Source organism: Pseudophryne corroboree, chromosome 8 (genome assembly GCF_028390025.1).
Source record: "Pseudophryne corroboree isolate aPseCor3 chromosome 8, aPseCor3.hap2, whole genome shotgun sequence".
NCBI classification, from domain to species: Eukaryota; Metazoa; Chordata; class Amphibia; order Anura; family Myobatrachidae; genus Pseudophryne; species Pseudophryne corroboree.
In genome coordinates this window covers 143,881,922-143,889,117 of record NC_086451.1, presented here as the reverse complement: position 1 = coordinate 143,889,117, position 7,196 = coordinate 143,881,922, and the positions used below count along the sequence as shown (strand labels likewise).

The window sequence follows — 7,196 nt, the reverse complement described above, 5'->3', positions numbered from 1 at the left end:
ATGCAGGGCCGAATTCCTTCGGCCAATGGACAATGGGATTGTAGGACCAGGAGATTGCATTGTGTGTGGGGCATAAATAGGCAGGCCGACCACATCCAGCTCTCACTCTCTCATCAACGGTTATCTGCTGATAGCCGGGAGCTGGATATCGAGGCGCAGGCGATCATACCCTTTGTGCGTAAGTTTCTCTCCGTAATCATTGTCTTTCTGTGAGCCAATTTCTCTCTCTCTCTCTCTCTCTCTCTCTCTCTCTCTCTCTCTCTCTCTGTTCTGTTCTCTCATATATCCCCTAGACTAGGCTAGTATTGTATTGTATTAGATAGTATTGTATTGTATTGCATTTAGGTCAGTGTAGTATTGTCTTTTTGTATTTATTGTTTAGTTCTGTGGTTAGGAAGTCTTTGTTATATTGTAGTGTATCATTTGTACTGTTATCCCCTTTTTACAAGTATATTAGATATAATACAGTTAATAGGCTTTGGAACCTAAACCAGTATCTGTGTATTTTCTATAGTGTTAAGTGTTCACTTGAGCGTCGGTGACGCTCAAGCAGCTTTGTAGTTAGTCAGGTTACACAAGGTTGCACTTACACCCTGTACTCACATTAAGGTATTCTTTGTGTTTCTTTGGTATAAGGTTTAAACATTAAGGTATAGCGTTGTGAGCGTCTGCGCCGCTGGTGATCTCCTCGTGGTCTCGAGCGTCCGCTACGCCATAGCGAATCATTACTCTAGTCATAGCCAATAACGTGTCCTGTGATCACTGGGCCGTGAGCGAACGTGACGCTTGAGCGTCTCGCCTACGGCTGAGCGATCGCTACGCCAATAGCGTACCATTACGGTACTTCTTAAGTAAACAGCGTACAGTGTTCTTAGACCTCATAAAGGGTTGTTTATACGACAAAAGTATTTAGCATTGTCACAGCCTTCTGACTTCTGGCTCTGTTAGGGGGTGATGGCAGTGCTGTGGGAATGAACGCTGGCCAAGCTTGGGCTATGTTCAGTACCCTTCAGGAGCTAATGGTGTCCTGTCAGCGGAAGCAGAACCATTAACTAATTGAGAAAATAAAAATGTGTTCTGCGCTTAAAATATAGCTGCTCACATAAATGATTCGTTATAAATGTGAAAAAACGAGCGCTAAAATTAAATGGAATGAGTGGCACCTGTAAAAAAGATATGTGGTTAATTGTTAAAAACAATGTGTTTACAGCTCTTTTGTAGAGAAAGTTTTGGTTGGAGGTGCTCAGGTTCAAGTACGGACTTCAAAGCTCTGTAGCGCTCCACTAGTGTGCATCCAGTCTCCTGGGCACATTTTCTAAACGGAGGTCTGGCGGAGGGGCATAGAGGGAGGAGCCCAGTTAACACTGTTGAAAAGTCTTAAAATGCTGAAGGCTCCGGCGGAACCTTCTATACCCTATGGTACTAAAATGGACCCCAGCATCCTCTAAGACGTAAGAGAAATTGTGAATTTAGAGTGTCAACACAGTGTTAGAAGGAGGAGCCAAATAGGTTATTGTTAAATATAGTGGTTGATTGAAGAAACCTATAAAAATGCACTGTAGTTAGTATATTCATTGAGGCCATAGGGTTTCAAAAGGCCCCAAGGCGGAACGTCCAACTACTTTCCTTCCTAAGTAGTTCTTGGGTGAGTTTGCCGCCTCTAATGCCAAGTTTCACCTGCTCTAATCCAAAACATTTTCTCTAGATCTGTTGCAGCATTGCGGATGTTACTGACATGCTCGAGAATTCTCACTTTTAAAGCTCTGGAGGTCATTCCCACATATTTGTAGCCACATGTACACACTAGGCAGTAGATAACTCCAGTAGTCTTACAAGTGATGTATTGCGGAATCCTAATTTATTGGCCATATTTGTCCTGCTCTGAGTTTGTTTCCAGAATTAAAGGGCAAATCTTACATGAGCCACATGGGTATGTCCCACTTATTGATGGAAGTCTCTGGGGATATTTTGTGAATTGACTCTTCACCAGGTGATCCCAAAGATTGCGTGATCTATGCCAGCTCATGTGGATTTTAGAGTCCAAATGTATGGCAAGATCCTGATCCAGTTTAAGAATAGGAAGATGTTTCTGAATAGCTTCTGAGAGTTCCTGCCACTCACTGCAAAATGTGCCCGCAAATCTTAATTTTTTTTATCCTCTTTTGGTTTGTCTGATTGTTGCCTAAATATTAAAGATTCTCTGTTGATGTGCATGACAGATTTCTGAGCTTTTTTTTAGCAACCTCTTGCTGTACCCTCTTTGTAATAATCGGACACTAGTTCTTCACTCTGCATTTTGTACTCTGTACAATTACGTCTCAGATGTAAGAATTCCCCTTTGGGGATGTTCTCCAAGGTGGGGTAAAATGAGAACTAGTTTGTATAAGGATGCTGTTAATAGCAGTCTATTTATGATATCATTCTGTTGCCAGATTGACATCTATAGTTCTGCAGATTTTAAGATCCAGAAATGAGACTGATTGGGCACTGATAGTGTGAGTGAGTTTGATGTTGAGGTCATTGTCATAAAGCTTGGACACAAAATCAAGCAGGAGTTCTTCACTGCTAACCCAGATGATGAAAATATCATCAATGTAATAAAGCCAATAAATCACATGTGAGGTGTAGCAGTCATTGTTGGTATGAAAGACTTGTTCCCTTTCCCACCAACCCAAAAACAAATTGGCATAGGTGGGGGCTTATGCAGAACAAACTTCAAGAGTTCTAACAGAAATTCTCCAAAAGCATTGTTATTGCTAATATCAAGGAAAAATCTGATAGCTGTAATTCCTCTTTGATGGTCTATACTCATATAAAGTGCTTCAATATCCAGAGTGGCCAGCAGATAATTGGTTTCTAATTTGATGTCATGCAATTTTCTAAGAACATCTGAGGTGTCTTGTAAATATGAAGACAGAGTAAGGACATGATGTCTAAGATGAAGGTCTAAAAATCTGCTGGGTTGTTCTAATAGACCTCCTAGTCCAGATACAATGGGTCTGCCTGGAGAGTTTTTAGAATTTTTATGGATTTTGGGAAGCAGGTAAAAAGTGGGAACTTTGGGATTTGAAACTGAAAGATATTGGTGTTCTTGTTTGGTAATGATCCCTTGGGACATTGCTTCCTGAATCAAACGAGTGTACAACCTTGTAAAATCTTGTGTATGGTTGAACAGTAATTGACGATAACAATTGGAAGATTTAAGTTGACTAAAGGCCTCTTGGGTATAGATTTCCACTGGCAATAAGACTATGTTGCCCCCTTTATCAGAGGGCTTGATTACTACATCATGCAATGACTGTAGTTCCCGCAATGCTTGTTTCTCACTGGAGATAGTATTTCTTTAAGCTAATTTGTCCTTATATGTGCTCTATCAAGCTAATTCTACCTGTGGGATTTTGATAGCTGTGCAATCACTGTGTCAGCTAGATGTTAACAGATAATATCTAGCATTTATCACTTTTGTGTCAAAAGTTATGAGAGCAAAGGATACAGGTGCATTATACATTACAGAGGTATTTCTTGTTTCAATTTGCTCTGAGATGTTTCCACTTATGACTTTGTAACATTCCTAGCTGTGCAACAATATAGTCAGCTGGTTGCAATATTCTTCTGTCTGTTCTAGACAGTAATCCATTAATTAATTTTTGATTATCCTAAGTGTGCGTACACAGCTTGGTTAGATGAATAATATATTACTTAGACTCAGCGAGCATTAATACCCCTTTCACATCGCACTAAAAACCCGGTATCGACACGGCAATATGCCGTGTCGAAACGGGTCAGTGTGCGATGTGAAAGCTCCTTTTCAGAATTAGCGGGTCGCCTGACCCGGTAATTCAACCCGGTAAAAAAGAAGGGTTATTACCGGGTTGAATACCGGGTCAGGTGCAGTGTGAATGGGAGCCGTTCCGATGCGACACGGCTCCCATTCACAGCATAGGGAGAGGCGGCGCAGGAGATGAGCTCATCTCCCAGCGCCGCCTCCACCCCCGCCCCTGCTGCTGCTGCGCCCTCCGCTGCTATGGCAACCGACCCGGTATATTGCCTGGTCGGAAAGCCAACAACGGAGCGCAAATGCCGGATCCCACCCGGTAAGTACATGTTTCTCTTACCGGGTAGGATCCGGCATTTGCGATCTGAATGCAGCATTAGACTCAGAGAGCATTTTCATAAGCCATTTTATTAACCCATGTGTTTTGTGTAAACATGTTCATGTCATTTCCCCAAGCTGTGTAACAACTCTGGCAATTGGACATCAATATTATTCTGCCTGACATCATTTTCCTAATAAGAGAAACATTGTATCTCTTATACACGTGCTGTGCAATAATTTAGCCATTTGGAGGTAATATTTTTATGTCTGATTTAGACAGTAGTGTTGTGATTTATACAGCTAACCCATGTTTATTGTGAGTGCACTGCTCTTTGTTTTAAAATCTGAAATTTTTTAATAACTCTAGGTGTATTTACACAATTTGGTTAGCTGGATTATATATTACTCTGATTCAGACAAGCATTACTTATAAGCCTGTTTGCTAACCTATGTTGTGTTGTTTTGTGTAAACATTTTTGCGGTACCTCCCTAGCTGGTTAATAATCCTGGCAGTCGGATATCATTACTTTTTCCAGACTTTTCTATATTCAGGACTCTCATTGGCGATTCACTGAGGTTCTGTTTGGTTAATAACTAATGGGCCCTACACACTGGCAGACAATACTGAAAGATATGAACTATCTCGTTCATTAATGAACGAGATAATGTTCATATCTTTCAGTGTGGAGGCACCAGCGATGAACGATGCATGGCCCCATGCTCGTTCATCGCTGGTGTCCTTTTGCTTGTGCATGCAGGCCAATATGGACGAGATCGTCCATATTTGCCTGCACTGCTATGGAGCTGGCCGCCGGGTCGCCCGTTGACCGTATCCGCCGTCGGGCAGCTCGGCGGCGGATCTATCAGTGTGTAGGGCCCATAACAGACAGCTCACAGTCTAACGTCAAAAGCAGATCCTCTCTTCTTTATTCTCTACTTATTACTCTCTCATTTGTTCTTATTCATGAACTCTCATCAACGATCCTGGGTAAGAGACGGGAGGTGCTTCTACTACCAAACCACACTTAAAATGCCCAATCTCGTCCGATCTTGGAAGCGATAAAGTTTTGGGCCGGATCAGTAACTGGAGGGTGACCCCCAGAGAATATCCGGTGTAGTAGATTGTAGGTGAATCTATGACCCAGCCTAACTTTTACAGCAGATTCATACATTTTCTTACTTCTTTCTTTTTCTATTATCATATCCATTATTATTTGAATTTGTTGGTCTGACTTGCAAATGTGTCACTAATTTCTAATCTACAGAATACAGGATTTACAATATATATAGATTTTTTTTTTTTTTGAGGGCGCTGCATTAAATTCCCTAATTCAGGGTATTTTTTGGTATCCTGCTGCATATTACAGCTATTTTTGCCTTAATAAAATTTATATTCTCAGATTGTCTGTTCACCACGTACATGTCAATGAAATGAATATGGAATTTTGTATGGTATGGTGGTCAAAGGGTTTATTAAACAGTTTGTTTGATAGGATTTAATATGGATATAATTAAAAGTTAAGTTTTAGTCTATATATGGTTTTTTAATGAGTGCGCCAACAAAGGGTCTTTCTTTCTTGTCCTTATCACAGTGACTACCAGTAGTATTTTATTGTACTCTTGTGCACCACCAACTAATTATAACTGGCAATATCAGCACTTAGAAAATTTAGAGTTGGTTTCTTCATTGGAACACTAATTTTTGCTTTGATTGTTTATTGTTGCGGAAACACATTTGCACATTATAAATGCCCTTATACACAAAATGACATACATAATATCCCTTTCACATATGCCGCACATTATTAGTGCACTTATACACATAATGACACACATAGTGTCCCTTACACATTTGCCGCAAATTATTAATGCATATACACAATACACATAATGCCCCTTGCACATATGACAAACACTACTGCACAACCAACCAACCCACACACAGCACTCACATGGCCTCTAACACTGTGACCTCTGCCTCTGCTTGGATACCGATGTGTACTCCTGTATCTTTCCTCAATACACCATGCAGCAGGAGATGCCTGGCGTGAGTCAGCTGACAGCTCTGCTAATTTCGGGTGCCTTTTTTTTTATGAAAATGCATCTTATTTGCATTACTACTGTATATGGCTAGGATGCACAGCAGCTTCTGCTGATTAAAATGATATGCGGCATGCCTATATTCTGTGTGCGACTTTGACTGTATCTGCATAGAAAATGCTACATTACAGTGATTTTCAAGAATACACTGTAACGTACTATTTCATATGCAGATACAGCCACAGCCACACACAGAATATAGGGATATTGCATATCATTTTAATCAGCAGAAGCTGCTTGTGCCCCGAGGCATACCAAATGCCATAGGCATTTACCTAGTTTGCCTATGCCTAGGACTGGCTCTGTCCTCCTCATCCTCATTAGATTCATCACCATCTTTACTTGTACTGCTCCCCACATGTTCAGATGATTCAAAATGGTGGAAAGAGGTGAAAGAAGCCTTTCTATAAGGACAGTGTGAGAAATGTCAGCTGACGTGGACACCCCTAAATGTTCCTCAAGAATATCTGATGGCTCTGATTCTAATTGTGCAATTTGTCTTACTGCCTCTGCAATTAATTTTCCTTATGATTATTTTTTTACCACTCTAAAACTAAATGATTTTACATACCCTGTCCTAAGCCCCCTATGCCCCTGATTATCTGCCTTAGCAAAGGTATTAGTCCATTTAACTGACCTCCCTTATATAGGGGAAATTATGTCATCAATTAGATGCCACAGTTGTCCAATTGCCATATAATAATTAATATATACAGGGGAGGGATCCTGGGGTGCACACCGTTAATGAGAGGTGTGACCCTGCAGAGACCTTTCAGTAGTACTGCATACAAAGAAAAGGTTGCAGGTGCAAAATTCAATTCAATGTAACTCATTTTCCATCTTCACTTTTCACTACTTTACCTCTCATTACTTTATTTCTCACTTCGTTACCTCTCACTAATTTACCCCTGCTGTTTTCAGCAGCCTCTCTCACTAACCTATTTTCACTTCTTCACTATATATTTTCTCACTTTAGTGTTGCCCTGGGGTCACTCTGCTG

At 40.7% G+C, this 7,196-nt stretch overlaps 1 pseudogene; it reads left to right on the top strand.

Annotated features, from left to right (window-relative positions):
• The first annotated feature begins 5,102 nt into the window (after nucleotides 1-5,102).
• Nucleotides 5,103-5,220, top strand: LOC134950123 (5S ribosomal RNA; annotated as a pseudogene).
• The last annotated feature ends 1,976 nt before the right edge of the window (nucleotides 5,221-7,196 follow it).